Raw genomic sequence first — 18,875 nt, forward strand, 5'->3', positions numbered from 1 at the left:
TAATATATTTAGATATAGATAGATTAAAAGTTTAACAAAAGTCATTTTTGTTAAATTCTAGTTGAAAAAATTAATATCAGTTTCATGTGTGGTTCAACTGATATCCAATCGCAATTAGATTTTTTATGCCAGTCCTTCCTGCGAAATGCTTACAGTCTATTAGACATAAATAGGTGAGAAGTAAAAAATCAAAAAAAAAATATATATATATACAGGGTGTTCGGGATAAATTTGACATATTTATAATTAATTATATTTTTCCGTAAGTTACATGTATTAACACACACTTCTCTTCATTTAAAAGTTTGGACCCTTCTTCATTCATATACAAGATGTCAGAAAGGATGGATAGCTGGAACCCACCTGAATCATGGAAGAGAATAACTTGTATCATGATGATTCGTGCCCGCCATCAAAATAAGGATATTACGACTGCTGCCCAATGCTCCCTGAATACAGTAAAAACAATCAGGCATGAACTAGAGACTTGCAATGGTGACTACGAGGATGTAGCAAGAAGAAAGATCCCTAGCAGACGATCTGATTGCGTTCGTACAGCAGAATTCCTCGCAAATCTGCAGGAACAGGTGTTGAAGAACCCTGGCATTGGAATTCGGGCTTTGTTCGTGGAGTTGCTAACTGTAGTCAAGCCCTGGATAACAAGGGTAGCCAATGGTAGGCCGTATGTATGGCAGCAGGATTCGGCCCCTTGCCACACCTCTGGGAAAAGTCAAAAATGGTTGTCTGAAAATTTCTACGACTTCACCAGTCCAAATGTTTGGCCTCCAAACTCCCCAGACTTTAACCCCATGGATTATTTTGTATGGGGCGCAGTTGAAAAAGACACCAATCGCACTTCCAGTAATACAAAAGCCCAGTTAATGGATAAAATTAAAACAGTTTTTGCGGCCCTTCCCAGGGAGACTGTAGCATCAGCTTGTTCGAGGTTCCGAAGCAGAATTGAAGCTGTGATCGATGCTAATGGTGGTTATTTTGAGTAAATCTTGTTGATAGTATTGTAATTAACTCTGCCTGTAATGTTTTTTTGTCAATTCATTAAATTTAATAGATACAAAGAAGATTTTCTTTTTCCTTACGAAACTGTCAAATTTATCCCGAACACCCTGTATATATATGAGTGTGTGTGTGTGTGTGTGTGTGTGTGTGTGTGTGCGTGTGTGTGTGTGTGCGCGTGCGTGCGTGCAATACGTACTTCTAATTCATCGTAGTCGTTCCTTTCTTTCATTTGTGTGTAGCAGTCTTTTCTGTCGTTTGCCAATTGACATATTTCCTGGAAAACAAATAGGTAGGTATACAGATAAAAGGTATATATTCTCGTATTTATGTTTAAAATATATTTACTGCTAAAATGAACCCAAAATCATAAAGAATGAAAACTACAAATACTAAGTTGTGAGTTGTGACAATGTAAGCTTCACCAAATGAAGCAGCTTCATTTGATGAACTAATTTCGAATAAAGCAAAAACAGAATGAATGCGAAATTTGTTCTTACCGCTTTGCTCATATCTGCTTCTTCTAAACATTTTGGTTTCTCTGTTCAAATTGAAATTGAAAGCATTAAAATGTTATAATTTAACATAAAATAACATATAACTTAATTTAACTTTGCTATAATATAACAAACAAATTGAAATTACTGGTGACCACTGTATGATAGACAATTGCTGCCATCTCGTGTGCACACCCCTAACTAGAATTTCTGTTTGAACATGACATATGTAGTTTCTGTAGTGAATTTTGTTTAGTTAATTCGGCTCTGAAATTCTTCTTTTTACGTAGGCCTAGTAGCCTGTTACGGACATATTATTAGGCCTAGTGACTCTGGAATTGAAAACACTCATTTCATGGAAAAAAGCTTTCGTTTAATTTAATTAATATATTTATATACATTTATATTTATATTTTTGAAAATGACAACCGTTTTCATATGTAACTTTATAATATAATTTAAAAGGTGTTTTTGAAATTACTTGAATTTTTTGCTATTATAAAAACATTTAAATGATTTTAAAAATATTCAAAGAAATATTAAAAGTTTGTTCCAATTTCATGGAAATTTTGAAAAATACTCAAGTCAGCTAAGTTAGGCTAAGCATCTAAAAGTATGTAACACCAACCATGAAGGGGAAAAGTCACTTTATATTATAACAAGACATCTCTTGATCTTAAAAAATTAATTGTCAATTTGCATTATTAACAAAATGCTGTTTTACTTACTAGACACTTTTTGCTCAATATCATCTTCAGCTTTGCCTACACGTAACAGTATGATAGTCAAAATAAGAAAAACTAGAATGACTTTTTTCATCTCGTTAATAATACAATAAAGTGTCAACTGAGAATGATGTCTCTTGTGGAGCCTTTTATTCAGCCTTTCGTCGGGATTTCATTTCCTTGTATTATAGCATTTTAAACTGCATTAGGAGGGTATTGTAATGTGGCTCTTTGAGCAGCTTTTACGAATGTTTTAACAGTGGGCTAGCATTTTTGTTTTCATCCAACTGATCACACATCGAGTACAGTTCCATTTAGTCAGTGCTATTGTACCTCAGATAACTAATTCGAAATCCAAGATATCGTGATTTTTTGTGTTGTTGTTTCTCTGAATAACTAATGTATTTCAGATTTCTCTCTCTCTCTCTCTCTCTCTCTCTCTCTCTCTCTCTCTCTCTCTCTTTCTTTCTCTCTCTCTCTCTCTCTCTCTCTTTATCTATTATCTCTCTTTCTCTCTCTCTCTCTCTGTCTCTCTAGGTTGCAAATATGGAACTACATATATCTTTACCAACGGTGTGACACGTTCACGTTCATATGCACTTGGGCAGCAAGTTTTGTGGGAGGCAAAATTAGCCTAAACTAAACGAAAAATAAATCACAAATAAATCACATTTATTTCTTCTCTGATAAAACCAGACTTGAGGATGTGTTTAGCTAATTTTTACATAATAAAACTTCATTGTACTGCATATTTTTTTTAAAAAAATCATAATTATTTAAAATAATGTAGTATTATGTTGCGTTTAATATCGCACTGTGCGTGTTAATATCAGACGATGTGACAATAGCAGAAGGCCTTCTATCTTGCATTTACTACAGATTCCATCGTTGGCCATGAGATTATTATTATTATTATTATTATTATTATTATTATTATTATTATTATTATTATTATTATTATTATTATTATTATTATTTCGGTAAACTCCAAGGAGTCGACAGACTCATCGAGGGAGGCCCTAACATCATGTCAAGAACAACTATTCGATATTCACAAAGTATCTATCATACCTCGCCTTGAACTCATTCACGGTCATAGCACCCACAACAGAATCCGGCAGCTTTTTCCACTCATTCACCACTCTCCAAGTAAAAAACCTAGCTCTAACACCCTTGCTAACCACATTGTTGTCCAGCTTACATGTATGGCTCCTAGTCCTCCCACCACCAGTCCTATTCTAAAAAATATCTTCTGGATTAATCTTATAGAAACCCTTCAGTAATTTGAATGTCTCAATCATATCACCCCTTTTCCGCCTATCAACTAATTTTTGCAACCCACAAATCTTCAACCTGTTCTCATAAAGTTCATTCCATAGACCTTCTATCATCTTTGTCACTCGTCTCTGGATCCTCTGCACCTCCTCCCCATCAAGAAGAAACCCTGGCGCCCATATCTGGGCACAGTAGTCGAGATGGGGTCTTATCAAGGCTCGATATAGTGGAACAATAACTTGTTTGTCTATGCTTCTTAAAGTATTTTTCAGCAACCAAGTGATTTGATGAGCTGATTTAGCCACTTTCGCAATGTTCCCCCTAAACTTCAACTCCCTATCCACCAACACTCCCAAATCCCTGACCTCATCAATCTCTTGGAGTACGGTTCCACCAATGTGATATACTGCTGCTAATCTTTTCACCCCAAAATGCATAACCTTACACCTTGCCACATTAAACGGACATCCATTTTCCCAGCCCAGTCCTTCAAACTATTCAAATCATCCTCCAATCATCCTGTGCACTCACAATTGCTCTACCCAACTTTGCATCATCAGCAAACAAGTGAACAATTCCTCTCAGATCCTTTCCTATATCGTTAATGAACAAATTGAAAAGTAGTGGTTCAAGAACAGAACCCTGCAGCACACCGCTAGTCACGAGCCGTCTTTTGGACTCTACTCCTGAATAAACCACTCTCTGGTATCTCTCCATCAACCACCCTCCTATCCATCTTATCAATCCTATATCCATCCCCATCTGCAGCAGTTTACTGATCAGAGTTGCAACTCTGATCAGTAAACTGATCAGTAAACTCTGATCAGTTTACTGATCAGAGTTGCATGTGGTATCCTGTCAAAGGCCTTGGCAAGGTCCAGTAGAATCACTGTAAACCCATTACCCTTATCCAGTTCAGCGATCACTGTGTTATAAAACGTGAGCAATTTACTGAAGCATGATCTACCCTTCACAAAACCATGCTGTACCCCATACAGTATCCCATTTTCATCTATCCAATCCTGTATTCTTCTCTTGACTAATTTCTCCAAGACCTTGACAACGATTCCTGATATGCTAATCGGTCGGTAATTTACAACAGCAGTCTTGGAACCTCCTTTATGCAGTGGAATTATTTTCCTCTCTTTCCACCCCCTCGGGACTAACCCAGATGACCTCGACCTGAGGTTAAATCTCATTAAGCCAATGAGACCAAACGATCATAATGAGATAATTGGTTAAGAGTAAACCAATTAAAGAAAAAAATCAAAATACATAAATACAGTTGTACAGCGATTGTTAATAATACTTTGTTGATACAGTTATTAGGATTTGGTTTTTAAAATAATTTTAACATTCCAATATATCTGATAAACGAAAAAAAAAGCTATCAGAATATCGCAAACGAAAATCGAAAAAAAGAACGCGATATTCAGAAACAAAGCAGGGCTTTGCATAAATATCTAAAAACTGACAAGTAAACTGACCGAAATCAAAAATTCTGAGCTCATGCAAGTACTTCTAATTGCGATCCCAGTAATTTCGATATTAGTAACAACAATGAAGGCAGCAAAAGAGGGGAAAAGAGCGGCACAATGTGCTTGGATTGGGTCGATAAAATTCTTAGGACTGGCCCTGACGTCCCACAGTTACTGTAGTACGGCTTCCCCTATTTTATTATGAACCACAGTAAGATATCCTATTATTTTTGCTAATTATGATATTATTTTGTTCTTAAAAGTATTAATGTATACGATTAACGGTAATCAACTAGGCCAGCATATCAGGAGTTAGCAAACCTTCTTCTACGAAATCAGTTTCTAATTCTTATTTCTCAATAAGAATCGATTTCACAATATACTTTCGTACTAGAAGACGAAAGCAAATTTCTGTACGTACGACTGTCGGAATTGCATGGAGGTTTATCGGCTATTATTTTTCAAGAAAGTTTTACATCTACTGCGGGTGATTAAGAAATCATCGTATCCTCTCAAAAGTCGATAAACAGTTTGTCATTAAACTACAAATGTCTTTTCCTCATTTTATCCCAAAAAAAAATTCATTTACAGAGGTGACTGTTCCGTTGTTGAGAAAGATCATGCCGTACTGACCGGGGAAGTGACGAAGTATATAGATGTTTCTTTCAGAAAAAATTACATGCTGAACTTGGAAGTAAGAAATGATGATGTATCCTTAATTCGGCCCTATCAGTTGCTAGATGGGAAAGATATCAACAGTGCACGGGATACATTTTAAAAAATACTTAATTGATATATTCCTAGAGTTCAAAGAATAAATAGAGTACAACTGAAATGAATTTTCATTCTTACTAAGCAAAGCATTCGAAAGAAAAAATATCATGTAAAAGGAACACCATATGTATAAGGATGGTGTCAGCTAAAAATTATATGGCGTAGGCCAGAACAGTTACAACTATTGTACAGAAAGCTAAGTGTATGACAAGAAACTATCTATGCAAGATAAAGACAACTCAAATGAATTCTATCCTTATATTGCAAACAAAAGAAAGAATGAATGTAAAAGAATAATTCTCCTCAATGCAGATGATATGTGGTAGTAAATGCAGAAGAACTGTTTAACTGATGCGTGCTCATTTTGCTAAAAAAAATATATATATATCAGCCTTGTGCATGCAACGTACACTTCAATGCTGCTTCTACGCTAAATGAAGACGCTTAGATGTGTGAGGAGGAGTTACTGGAACAGTAGCATAAACCGATTATCAATTCGGCAATAGGGACTAGTGAAATATCAGCACGGATGCTAAAAGCGCGTTCAGCTGAACTGGCTATGTCTTTGAACAGACTGTATAATTTTAGTCTCAAAACAGGGAACAATTCATAGGAGTTGAGAGAATGTAAGATAATCTTATTGCACAAGGGTGGCGCAAAGACTAATATGTTTAACTATTGGCCATCAGTATCTCTGGAGTGGTGGCGAAGATTCTGGAAAAATTGATAAAAATTTGCAAAAAGAATGGGTTGACAGTGAATCTCTACCTTGCAGTGAACACCATGGATTTACTAAGGGAAGATCATATTTGAGCAACTTGTTCACATTTTATAATAATGTTACGGTTGAGTTAGATAAGCAAAATAGATATACCATATTAATTTGAGCTTTGTTAAGGATTTCTGCAAGATATAGCATAAATGGTTGTTGCATATGCAAAATATGGGATTGGATTATAGAATATTAGCGTGGATAGGAGGATGGCTGAATGACAGATATCAAAAAGTCGTATATGGGGGTGAATCCTCAAGATTCAAGATAACCAGTGGGTGTACCACAAAGATAAATTCTTGGTCCACTGTTATTCAATCTGTACATTAATGATATTGGCAAGTGATATACAACTATTTGCTGATGATGCAACGATCGGTGAAGGTAATGCGGCTTATATGCAGTACTTGCAAAATGATTTGAATATGCTAGAATTGTGAGTATGGGAAATGAATATCAGTAAATATAAAGTTATGATTATTAAATCGTGTAAGTTCCAGGATTATTCTATAAAATAAATATATAACAAACATGTATAACGTGCAGCTGAATGGATTACATTTTGCATCCTACGATTTTGTAAATACAATTGACAAACAGCGCATAGCACATTAAATTCGAACTCACATGTAAAAATAGGAAACTTTTTCCTATACCCTTCAACTCCAGCTATGCTAACAAGCCAAGAAAATGAACTGTTTCTTTAAAACTATAATAAAGCCTGCAAAATGTAGTGAGTGCAACAGTTTCTTGCTAATAGATTTCTATAGAACAAATATATAACATATAATCATGCAAAATTAGTGGTCAAAAAAAGTCTACTGCAAAAATTTAAAGTAATTTTGAATTTTTCCACTTATTCTTGTATGTATAAATTCTTATATGTAATTTCCGCTAGGGGTTAGCTTTTTTTGTTGTTGTTTTTATACTACTACTAATAGTATATTCTCTGAAAATATTATTATCGCTGAATTATATCAATTTATTTTATTTTTTAAATAAATTATATTTTTATTTTGCATAAAATATTTTTAGCAATTATGTGGTTAATTTTTGGAGTAAATATTGAACAATAATTAGCTTCAGTTTACGATAGTTGGTGAGTAATACTATCCTACAAGGTGTTATACATTCTGTGAACAGGATTGTAGAGCAATGATAATTGCCACATCGGCATATTAAAAAAAATGTCAAATTTTAATTTCTACTTAATTAAAACTTATTACATATACATACTCAATACAAAGAATGAAGTTTAGGTATTATTTACGCGACCATTCTTTTGAAATTGGTTCGAGGTTATATTGGGAGTGTCTTCTAATTTAGCGCTCGTGTGAAATTAGCGATTATATCTGTCTTGTTTTGTTTTTTCAACCAGAAAATTATTAGTGAAGATTTTCGCATTTTTAGATTTAAAAATGTGAAAATTTACAATTTAAATTTGCGGGATTTTATTTAGTGCAGTGTGTGTGAAATGTATTCGCCTAGAAAATGAAAAAAAATATGTGGAAGGAAATTGAAACTGGAGAGAGAGAGAGAGAGAGAGAGAGAGAGTATATTAAGTGTTTTAAAAGTGAGTGTCTGTTAGGTGAGGAGAACGCAACAAATACCGACGATAAGATGAAAAATGATGTTATTCATTTCGAACGTGCGGTCGTGGAAATAGAGAAGAACGAAATCTTATCCTTCATAAGGACAAAGTGCGAAATTGAAAAATTGCAGAAGCGGCAAGAGTTAAGCAGCGCTGAAAAACGAAAGAAGCAGGTGATCCGAAAGAATAATAAAGACCGACCGAACAAACAAGAAAAACAAGTTAAAGGAGAAAATTATGTATGGAGATTCAATGATCAGGGGAGTACTTAATGAAAGTATGGGAAACTCGTGTTTTCCGGGCGCAAAAATTCACGATATTAGCCACTCCATTCGGCGATGCAAAAAGAAGTCGAAGGAAATGATTGTCTTAGTTGGTAGAAATGATTTGAGAGGTGAGACGTATTCTATGAGGGAGGATGTAAAGAAGTTGTTAGAAGAGGCAAGCTGAAAAGCGAGAAGGTGAAGATTGTAAGTCTCCTACCGCACTATGATAGAGGCGAACTGAGGAGGAGGGTATTGATAGCCAAAGTGTCTATACGTAGATTGTGCAAAAGGAATGGTATAAAGCTTGTGGATCTGTGGTGTGTGTTGGATGGAAAGAAGGATTTGTGAAATGCAGATGGACTACATCTGAATGGTTGTGGTGTAGGTGTCTGAAGAGAGCTTTGTTCACCGAGCATGCTGAAGTAAAAATATAAGAAACATAAGCAATTAGGGTGGAAGCAAGTGAGTGTCAGAATGACCAAGTGAGGAATCTAGTTCTCTCAAGCAAAAATATTGAATAGGGTTGTCGATTCAGAAAGTAAAGTTGGGTGGGGAACTAAAGGAATGTTCGAGTTCTAAATGCTAATGCCAGAGGTATCAAGAATAAGAGGGAGGAGTTTGGGGCATTGGTTAGTGCAACCTAGCCAAGTGTTACAGGTATTAGTTGGATTTGGCTAACAGTTACAGGGGTTGAATGTGATGGATTTAGTATTTTCAGGGAAGATAGAGAAGATATGATAGGGAGAGGGATACTGCGGATGAGAGGATGAATTGCAACCAAAAGGAATAGGAAACGGGAGGGTGGCTGTTCATTTGAAGCAATCTGGTGTGCGATTAAGACCAGTAAGATAAAATATACAGTTAATTGTTGATATAGCCTAAGGAGTTTCACAGATGATCTGGAAGACATGCATCGCCAAATTAGTAATACGTGATCAGGTCGAATGATTATTATGGGGAACGAACTTCAACTATGTATATATAGACTAGAAGGAAGAAAGATAACATGGTAGGAAGGAAATGGAATTTATTCGCCTACTAAGATATAATTACTTGAGGCAGGGAATTAAGGGGTGTGAGAGTATTGGACCTGGTCATAGGTTCAGAAGAGTTATCCATAATCAAAGTGACCAAATTGCCTCCAATTGGTGAAAGTAGACTTAACTTAAGAGATTGTGAAACATGAGGAATATTCTATGAAGAAGGGATATTTGTTGAACTACAAGGCAGGTGATTATGACCTGTTTAGGAAGAAGTTTAAATCTGTACCGTGGCATAAAATACTAGGTAAGGATTTTAGTAGTGCATGGGATATAATTAAGCATAATCTACAGGAAGCAGTAGATGATGCTTAATTATATCCCATCCTATCCCAATGGCTTTAACAGACCTTTTAAGGCCAAAAACCTTTCAAGCATGCTTGGATTTCGTAACCAAAGTACGAGGATAGGATGGTCACCCTATGCCTCTAAGTATTCCTGGCTGTATCCCTATGTGTTCACGGGCCGGTTTGCCTGCTTGCGGAAAGAAAAACCCCATATACACTGGCTGAAAAAACCCTGCTGTGCACCCTCCCCCCAAGATCGGCTAACTTGGCTATGACTGTGGAAAATCCTTTAGCTCCTCAGTCGGCGACCGGAATCGAACCTAGGACTCCTTCCCCAGGTATATGGTTGCGAAGCACAAAGCCACTAGGCTAACCGCGCGAGCTTATCATATCCCATCCACTACTAAAATCTTTACCCAGTTTTTTATGCCATGGTACAGATTTAAGCTTCTTCCTAAACAGGTCATAATCTCTTGCCTTGTAGTTCAACAAATACCCCTTCCTGATAGAATATTAAACTGTATACCTATGGTAAGGAGGATTAACCAGGTAGGAGTTAGATGAATGAGTAATATCATTAAGCACGAACTAAAACATAAGAAAATCCTGTACAGGGTATATAAAGAGAAACGAGACCAGCAAACTCACCAACAGTACAAGGCTCAGGCAAGAAAGGTGACTATCGTGGCAAGGAACGCAAAATCAGATTACGAAAAGAATTTAGCCAATCAAACCAAAGGAATTTGGAAAGAATTCTTTCGTTATCTGACAAGTAAGAAGAAGAAGAATGACTATGAGTGATGATGGTCACGAGGAGACAGAAGCGGATAAAATATTTGAGTTACTGAGTGACCACTTTCCAAGCATATACCGCATATCTTCCTAGTGAGGTTCCTGCTTTAACCTATGTGGCCGAGACTAATGTGGGAGGACAGAGGTGGATGAATTGGAGAATTTTAGGATATTGAAGAATCTCAATGTAAATAGTGCAGTGGGATTAAATGGGATATGAGCTAGAGTTTTGCGAAAATGTGCAAGAGAACTGGCAATGCCTTTGACTAGGGTCTATAATTTAAGTCTCAGCTGTGGTAGAATTCCAAGGGAGCGGAAAGAGGGCAAACTAATTCGTTGCATAAGAGAGGTTCTAAGACTGCAGTAGCAAATTATGGACCACTCTGTATCTCAGAGGTGGTGGTAAGAGTACTAGAAACATTGGTAAAAAAGAGAATTCAAGAATGGGTAGATAAAATTATAATATTGTATGAGGGTCAACATGGCTTTTTGAAGGGTCGGTTATGCTTTAGTGATTTACTAACTTCTTATGATAAAGTAACAGCTGAGTTGTATAAAGAAAATGACTACGCGATGATTTTGCTGTATTTTGCAAAAGCATTTGACCGAATACCACATGGAACTCTGTTACACAAATTATAACAAATGGAGATGGATATGACACTGGCTGAATGGTTAACAGGGAGGCTGGACAGATAGCAAAAAAGTGGTATATGAAGGCGCAGAATCGAGCCGAAAACAGGCGACTAGGGACCACCACTGTCTAATTTGCAGATAAATGATATAGAAAATAACCTGAAAGGCAATATCAAGTTGTTTGCTGATTATTCGAAATTAGGTAGAGTAATAGTTAATCAAGGCAATGTGGAGAACCTCAGGGAGATTCATTCTAGGCTGTCACTATGGCCAAAAGTTAATGGGTGTCAGTTTAATGTCGAGAAATGTATAAAGTTATGCATTTTGAGATAAATAGATTGCATGCCCTGAATAATATTGATAGCACTGTACTCTACGAAAAAGATGAAGCTAGAGATTTAGGGGTGGTGGTACACAGAGAGTTAAAGTTTAGAGGACATATTTCTATGTTAGCCAATAAGATTAATTGGATATTGAAAACCACATTAATAATTAGAGATAAGTAAGTTGTTATTCCTCTTTATAAGGCTTTGATACGGCCACGTATGGATTACAGTGCTCAGGTCTGTTCCCCTTAGTTTCTTGGAAACGAGGAAGCGGTGGGATGAATTCAGAATCGATGACCAAGATTCTTAGTGGGCTGTGGAATGTTCCCTATGAGGGTAGATTGAAGGTGTATTTGGGTTGCAGAAGTTGGGTAATAGGAGAAAAAGAGGGGATATGATTGAAACATTTAAGTTGTTTAAAGGGTTTTATAGGAAAGATGTAGGGGAAATGTTTCAGCACTTGAACAATGGTACATCCCTGGAAGTTGAATAAAGATTAGTTGGGACGTGTGAACTAGATTGTTTTGCTTGAAGAGTTGTAAATGAGCGGAATGGGTTGCTACTGTCAGTTCTGAGTACTTCGTCTGTTAATGGGTTCAAGGAAATGTATGCTAGATTGAGGGGATAGATTAGGTCTCTCGTGATGAGTCTTCGGACTCCATGGAGGTGTCCGTATAATAATAATAATATTAATAATAATTTTTTTATTGTTCTTTCAAATAGTTACATATGTACAATGATCGTCTATTCAGTATATTATTTTACAAGGTTCAGCACTTTGTGCTACATATAATGAGATTTAAATAGTAATGATGATAACAGTTTTTTTTAAATAACAATCATAATAATAATTTACAATTATGTTGTTCAGAGTTACATAAGAAGTATTATATTACATGTTGTAGTTTACTATTTTTTTTGGAGTTTGAAAAGGTTTGATTATACAACAGTATTTACACATATGCAATCCAAATATTATATTTCCTAATTCTCACAAACATACAGTGTAAACTCATGATTTACATTTAAAAGAATTTTTTTAAATTACATTGCATACATTTGTTACAGTTATTATATACATTACATACATTTGATTACATAAGATACATTACTTACATTTGTTTATATATGATACATTACTTACATTTGTTTACATGTGTTACTTACATTACGTACATCGGTTTACATATAATACATACGTTACATATATTGGTTTTCATGAGATACGTACATTACATGCATTTGGTTACATATGATACATCTTGGATGAGAACTAATTTCTTTGCTTTCATCCTCGAAGTTTATATGTAAGCTTATCTGAGGATGACACCAGTTGGTTATCATGATTTTTTTTTTTTTTTGCTGTGTTGGGAAGCTGCTAAATCTGTGATTGAGAAATTCGCGCGCGCGTACTCACACAAACACACACGCACGCACGCACAATAACTTGGAATGCATTGATACATCGCTGAACTGGAAGCATGAACGAATATATCGTGTTTCATTAAGTTTGTAAGATATTTTGGGTGTGTGTTTCTTGTTCATATTATGTCCTTAGAGCTCTTTTCAGGCTATTGTAATTTGTAAGGTTTCTGTATTCAAAAGGTAATTTGTTTATCATGTCTGGGATGTAGAAGTTTCGCGTGGCCTTTCCGTAGTGATTATTGTATTTATATGTGATATAATTAGTAGTCTGAGGCCTTGTTATAAGTATTTCTGACTGTACTGTAGTTGGCATCGATTTAATGTTTTAGCAAAGCTGCATAGTGACATAAATGTTTTGCTGTCAGTATTTTTTGTTCTGACATTGCGATGTTTATAAGGTCGTGATTTTCTCTTTGTTCCCAAAAGATCAGTTTTGTGATTTTGTATTGTAGCGACATTAATCTATTTAATTTGTAGGGTGCGCAGAAAGCATACGTTGTTATAGCTTATCTTAGTATATTTTGGCATAGTGCTTTGTATACTAGTGTTTTTAGGCGTATGGGAACTATATCTTTTAACCTGTACCAGTGGTTTTGCTGTTCTGTGTGTTTTGTATGTTGGAAAGTGGATATTGGGTGGTTATATATTTGTTATCAACTGGTCGAGTCAGTGGATTTCTGAATATCATTAATTTTGTCTTTTCTGAGTTTAGGTGTATGACGTTTTTCGTGAGCCAGTCTATGATCACATTTATGTCATGTTGCATATTTGTTTGGGCTATGCTTGCGTTATTATGAATGGATATTATAGCTGTATCGTCTGCGTATTGGAATATCTTACCTTTGAGTGGTAGCTAATTTATATCGTGCGTGTAAATGTTGAATAGAGTTGGGCAGAGTACAGCTCCCTGTGGTACTCCACAGGTTACTGGTAGCTCTCTGCTTCGGTTTGACCCGATACGTGTGATATGCTTTCTATTTTGAAGGTAGTTTGTAAACCACCTGTGAAGAGGCCCGTCTATTCCAACATGCCTCAGCTTTTCTAAGAAGGTTTGATGTGTAAGTGTATCGAATGCTTTAGTTAGATCAATAAAGACTACCATGGCAATTTTGTTTTTGTTTAAGGCGTTATTAATTACGTCTGTAAAGTCTTCCAAGAGAGATGTTGTTTCCTTATTTTTCTGAAAGCCATATTGTGTTTGGGGGATAATATGAAAGATCTCAGTGTATGCTGTGAGTTTCTTCAGTATGATCCGCTCCATAATTTGATTGATAATTGGTAATGTTGCTATGGGTCTGTCATTGCTGATTAAATTTCTTTTTCCATGTTTTTATATGGGTGTGATTATGGCTGTCTTTAGCATACTTGGTATCTGTCCTGTTTTAAATATTTTATTTATTAATTTTAGTAGGATAGGACTTAAACTAGTTGCATGTTGCTTTATATCTTTAGGTCTGATACCATCTATTCCTGGGCCTTTGTTTGGTTTGATTTGATTTATTGCAGAGAGAAATTCTGCTTCTTTTATGGTTGGGAACCATAATGCCTGTTTTGATTGTGGTCCAAGTGGAGGGTCTCGTTTTGTGATTGGGGGAATATTTCTGGGGGAATAATAATAATAATAATAATAATAATAATAATAATAATAATAATAATAATAATAATAATAATAATAATATATCTTTGCACTTTTATCTATTTTTTATATAATTTGGAAATATTCCTCTCGAAAACGACTTACAATTTTTAAAAATGCCTTAAACAGAGTGGCATTATCTCACCAGATAATACAATTCATCACGTCTAAAGACAATCATAAGCATTCCAATCATCGGCAGAATTCGACTGCACATCTTACTATGTTTGTTCAAGTGCTTTGATTTTTTTAATTACTTATAGTTTTTCGATGATGTTTAATAGAGCCTATTAAATTAGGCTTTTCTTTTTTTCAACATTCATTCGTTCTGTTATCCCTATGCAAAATCATTGCAGAAGTCTGGTTGAACAAACTTGCTGTTCGTAAGTAAGCCAAGTTTATTGGCTTAGTTGCCTGTTTGTTTATTTGGGAAAAAAAGGATTAAAACTAAGTTTATAAAAATTGCTTGGTATCTTTAATCTGTCATTATTTAACAAACTAGTCGGTTTGATCGATAACGATGATGCAAATAATAACAAACCAATAAATCCTAGCTTTATATAAAATGATCATATAAATATACAGATATTTTCGTTAAGTACTCTGTGAGTAATATTGTCAACGTATCAAATATATTCATATTGTTGCAAAGTATTATTGTTGTTGTTGTTGTTGTTGTTGTTGTTGTTGTTGTTATAACACGACCCACCACAACTCTTCACATCCCTAGGTCCTTCAACAACTCTGTAGTGAGATCACATCTCATATCCATGCTACTCAACGAACTGCCACTAAATTTAAAACACATAGACAATTACAGAACATTAAAATAACGAACTGGGGAAGCTATACTAACACAATTAATATAGCACTCACACCAATTTTTACTTGCCAAACTACAAGCATCGAATGCCTTCTTTACACCCATAAAAAATACCAAACATAAATATGTATGCTAATCCTGCATTCTTCGTAAAAGCTAACTCCAGCTTCGAAGTAGGTGAGATTAGAATGGCTTGATCAAATAATCCTCATTAGCCATTCACTACAATTAATTTCCAAGTCAAAACAAGATATCATTTAAATAACAATTTGACTGGTTATACAGATCAATTCAGATTCTACCCAAGAATCTAAAAATAGTTTGTCAATCGTAAAATATGCACTGTTGCAAGTAATGCTGTTTTTTGTAGATCATATGAGGTCACTTTATTGATGTTTAATTGCTGTAAATAGTTGGATAGCTTTTTTGAAATTGAAATTGCACCAAGTGCACTGATAACTACTGGGATGACTTTGGTGTGTTTAAGCCACAGCCTGCCAACTTCAATTGCCAGATCTCGATATTTAGTAATTTTTCCAGTTCTTTGTTGTTAATATTGTTATCACTGGGTAATGCGATATCGATAATCGACATCTCTCGATGTTCCATAATTGTGATGTTAGGTCTATTGTGTTCCAAATACCAATCAGTTTATATTCTAAAGTTCGAGATATTTTTTGCTGTTTCGTTTTCCAATACTGTCTATTTTATGCTGCCACCAGTTATGAGAAGTAGAAAAGCCATATTGTTTGCATACGTACTATTAAGGGGGAGGGAGTAGATATGCAGACTTTAGGGAGACAGTTGAGTATATGAATGTGTGTAATATGCCCGAGCGAGTACGAAGGACAACAAATCAGAATGGGATAGTTAGTATAAGGTATCAAAATAGGGATGGGACAAATGGGCTTCTGCAATTCATGTATACTAATGCCAGAAGTATTAGGAACAAGAAGGAAGAATTTTAGGCCTCGGTTGGCACTTCCAGGCCACAGGTTATTGGCATTAGTGAAACATGGCTGACATAATATGATATAGCTAGTGGGATTGAATGTGAGGGGTATGGTGTGTTCAGGAGTGACAGGGAGAATAAAATGGGGGCAGGAGTGTTATTGATAAAAGATGATGAGCTGCAGCCAAGGAGAATAGAAGTAGAACTGTAGTATAAAGAAAATAGCACATTTGAGGCTATTTGGTGTGAGATTGAGGCTAGCAGAACAAAACATACAGTTCGGTGTTGCTACAGACCAGGTGATGGAATAGTTGGTGGATATAGCATGCATAAGCAAATAGAAGAAATGAGTGGAAGGAGGGTAATTATTATGGGAGTTTTTAACTATGGTAACATTGAGTGGAAGGAGAAGAGGACACATGGGAGGAAGGAATTGGATTTTATGCGGTTATTAAGGGATAACTATCTGCGATAGCATGTAATGGAAAATACTAGGGGTCAGAGAGTACTTGACCTAGTAATTGCATCTGAGAATATGGCTGTAACGAATATGACCACGTGCCACCAACTGGTGAGAGTGATCATAGGGTCTTGACTTGGGAGGTGGTTAAAGGTATGGAATTTACAGTTAAGACAGGATACATGTGGAATTATCGTGCTGGTAAGTATTACAAGCTTTGGAGTTTAATTGGTTCAGTGCCATGATATGTAAAACTGGATGTTGATATTGCATAGGAGGCGGTTAAGAAGTGTTTGCATGAGGCAATGGCTGACTCCATACCCAGTCAGCCATTGCCTCATGCATAATATATCAAGTAGGGGTTAAATGGATGAATAACACCAATAAGCTTGAGCTGCAAAAAAAGAAACAACTGTGGAGGGAATTTAAGGAGAAAGGTGACCGGCAGGTACATGAACAGTATAAAGCGCAGGCCAGAAGGGACGAGTATGGTAAGAAAAGCAATATCGAATTATGAAAGAACGTTAGCCATGCAGGCTTTAGCCTGCAGAGGTTCCCAAACAGTTTTTTCGATTTGTTGCAAGTAAAAGAAAAAATGTATATGGCAGAATGATTTTAAAGAATTCCGATGGTAGGGGAGGTAACCGAATCCGTTGATATAGTTCAATTACTGAGCAAGCACTTTGCAAGAGTATATCATCCAGGTGGTGACATTGCAGGAATGAATGAACCAATAGCTTATACAGGAATTGTGGTGAATGAAGTGGAGGTGAATAGTCTATTACAAAACCTCACTTTCAATACATATGTGGGATTGGATCGTATAACAGCTCGTGTCGTACGTGAAGCGGCTAAAGAATTGTCAGTGACCTTGACCATTTTGTTTAATTTGAGTTTCGGGTCTGGGTTAGTCCAGAGGGGTGATAAGAGGGAAAATAGTTAAGCAGTTTTGGAACCGCCTATTAAGGAGGTTCCAAAACTGCTGTTGTAAATTGCCAACCGATCAGCATATCAGGAATCGTTGTCAAGGCCTTGCAGGAAACAATCAAGAGAAAAATACAGGATTGGATAAATGAAAATGGGATACTGTATGGGGGACAGCATGGTTTTGTGAACGGTAGATCATGCCTCAGTAACTTACTCACGTTTTATAACACAGTGACGGCTGAACTGGGTAATGGGTTTACAGTGATTCTACTGGACCTTGCTAAGGCCTTTGGCAGGATACCACATGGAATTCTAATCAGTAATCTGCAGCATATGGGGATGGATATAGGGTTGGTGAGATGGATAGGACGGCGGTTGATAGAGAGATATCAGTGAGTGGTTTATTCAGGAGTAGAGTCTAAAAGTTGGCCTGTGACTAGTGGTGTGCCACAGGGTTGTGGTCTTGGACCACTACTTTTTAATTTTTTCATTAACGATATACAAAAGGATCTGAGAGGAACGGTTCATTTGTTTGCTGATGATACAAAGTTGGGTAGAGCAATAGCGAGTGAACAGGATGTCAAAATTTTGCAAGATGATTTGAACAGTTTGGAGGACTGGGCTAAGGAGAATGGATGTCAATTTAATGTGGCAAAGTTCTAAGGTTATGCATTTTGGGGTGAAAAGATTAGCAGCAGTATATCACATTGGTGGAACCGTACTCCAGGTGATTTACGGCGCTAGGGATTTGGGAGTGTTAGTGGATAGGGAGTTGAAGTTTAGGGGGAACATCCCAATGTGACTACATCAGCTCATCAAATCACTTGGTTGCTGAAAAATACTTTAACAAGCAGAGACAAACAGGTTATTGTTCCTCTGTATCGAGCCTTGATAAGACACCATCTCGACCACTGTGCCCAGATTTGGGCGCCAGCGTTTCTTCTTGATGGGGAGGATGTGGAGAGGATCCAGAGACGACTGACCAAGAAGATAGCACGTCTGTAGAATGAACCTTATGAGAACAGGTTGAAGATTTGTGGGTTGCAGAAATTGGTTGATAGGCGGAAAAGTGGTGATATGATTGAGACATTCAAATTACTGAAGGGTTTCTATAAGATTAATTCAGAAGATATTTTAAAGAATAGGACTGGTGGTGGTTATACAAGCTGGGCAAGAATG

Source organism: Typopeltis vanoorti, chromosome 14 (genome assembly GCF_054136105.1).
Source record: "Typopeltis vanoorti isolate ZY-2024b chromosome 14, IOZ_Tvanoo_1.0, whole genome shotgun sequence".
In the NCBI taxonomy this organism is placed as follows: domain Eukaryota; kingdom Metazoa; phylum Arthropoda; class Arachnida; order Uropygi; family Thelyphonidae; genus Typopeltis; species Typopeltis vanoorti.